Source organism: Dromiciops gliroides, chromosome 3 (assembly GCF_019393635.1).
Source record: "Dromiciops gliroides isolate mDroGli1 chromosome 3, mDroGli1.pri, whole genome shotgun sequence".
In the NCBI taxonomy this organism is placed as follows: domain Eukaryota; kingdom Metazoa; phylum Chordata; class Mammalia; order Microbiotheria; family Microbiotheriidae; genus Dromiciops; species Dromiciops gliroides.
The window spans coordinates 382605123-382606769 of record NC_057863.1 but is presented as its reverse complement, the minus strand read 5'-3'; the positions used below and the strand labels follow the sequence as shown (position 1 = coordinate 382606769).

General features: G+C 40.9%; 1 pseudogene; it reads right to left on the bottom strand.

Annotated features, from left to right (window-relative positions):
• Positions 1-481: 481 nt before the first annotated feature.
• LOC122750157 lies at positions 482-1444 on the bottom strand (annotated as a pseudogene).
• Between the last annotated feature and the right edge of the window lie 203 nt (positions 1445-1647).

The window sequence follows — 1647 nt, the reverse complement described above, 5'->3', positions numbered from 1 at the left end:
ACAGACAGACAGACAAAATCAGGTCCTCTGGAAAGATGATCCATGGGGTCATGCTGTAGAACCCGAAAGGAGGGGAGCACAAAGGTAATCAGTGCATCAACATAATATTACTACTGTATGGTGTTTTGTGTCCAGGAATGTTGTCTTCTGGACCTAAAGGAACCTGTAGCACCTACAAGACATACAGTTATATACCTGTGGATTGCTGGCTGTGCTTGGCAGCCACTACTTCAAGACAGTACAAAGTCATATCCAACATCACTATGAAAACAACAGGGTTTAACAAACAGTAGTCACACTTTACTATCCCCCACATTTCTAACATTAAGAAGAGATTAGAGTGTGCTTGTAGCTTTTATATTTCTGGTGTTCAATCACTGATGAGAAGAAAGATTTGACGTACTCCAAAACTGCATCATACATAACCCCTTAATCACTGTCATGTTCTCTAGGCTGTAAAGTGGCAACATGTTAAAGGGATTTAAAACTGCAGCTCCTTCTGGATTCCCCCAAAGAATATCTGCACTCTTCTTTAAATGGATTTCCTCCTCCTGATTCAAGGTTACCTTCCCCATATCTGAAATGCCACTCTGACCCAAGACACATGGAACACTAAGGAAGACATCTTCATTAATGTCAAATAGGCCCTTAATCGTGGTGGAAATTGGATGCACTCTCCAAAGGTTCTTCATAATGCTTTCTGCCAGATCTACCACAGAGAAGCCAATGGCCCATGAAGTGCAGTGCTTCACCTTGATCACCTCGTAAGCAATTTCAACCACCTGTTTTTGAGCCTCTGTCCAATTCTCTGGATCAGAGTCAGTTCCCAAAACAGAGTAAAGATTCTTTAGAGACACCATCACCATTCACACCACTTCACACAGGAATACTGGAGTCTCTATTTTCCCCAAGTACCCATCCATGACAACCTGAAGAATGGACACCAAGTGACTCCCCCTTTAGGTAATGGAAATGGGCAGAATCCAGATTTCAACTGCTTTCAATACCTCAAATTTTAGGAAAGCCACTTAGCTTCCAGGACATATCTGACAAAATATCCACTGGCTTGAAAACAAATAGCTTGCAAATAGGACTATATTTAACACTATTAGGAATGATGAATTTAAAGATATTTACATTATGCTGGACCAAATTAAGATGACTTTCTCCTTCCTGTTGTTGTGCTTCAGCAGTAACAACAACGAGCTTTGAGTTTGTAGTCACACTGTAGTCTTTGCCAAAAATAGTCTTTGGTGTTTTGAGGAAAAGGTTGCCACGTTGGAGATCCATCATCTCTCCCTTTAGTTTGACATCAACTAGAGCAAGTCAAATCCTTCATTAAGATACTGATGGTACATGCCATGCCAACTGCACCAACCCCAACAACAGTGATCTTATTACAGGAAACCTACTCTTCCTTAAGGACATTCACAATCAGCTGATCCTTGAGAAATCTAGGTTGCTGGTCAGGCTGTGCAGAGTTCCGAGTTAGATGTAAGACTGCTGCTCCTAGACTCATGCCTTCACTGATCTTTCTTGTTGAATTCTTTTGAAATAGCATTTGATTGTTAATTTTCTTGGCAGATGCCCATGTAGGTTGCAATTGCAATGAGAATGATAATATGCATGTTAATTAGTTGGTGGCAG